The following is a 220-nucleotide window of genomic DNA, read 5'->3' as shown; positions in this document are numbered from 1 at the left end:
ACGTGAGCGGAATAAAGAAAACGTGAGCGGGGGAAAGAAAAGGGGGGGGAGGAGTGGAGAATTATTATCATATATTAATTGCGTTCTCGTTTAGGTGAGTGATGTATAGGCCTATCCGGTCTTCCTCTCTTCGCTCGCTTGTGTCTCGCTCCACGGACTTCCTGGACCTTGGATGGAGTTGCTTCGTTAAGTGAATGCCGAAAGCGAGAGAAGGGGTGAG

Source organism: Penaeus monodon, chromosome 29 (genome assembly GCF_015228065.2).
Source record: "Penaeus monodon isolate SGIC_2016 chromosome 29, NSTDA_Pmon_1, whole genome shotgun sequence".
NCBI classification, from domain to species: domain Eukaryota; kingdom Metazoa; phylum Arthropoda; class Malacostraca; order Decapoda; family Penaeidae; genus Penaeus; species Penaeus monodon.
This window is presented reverse-complemented; position numbering follows the sequence as displayed.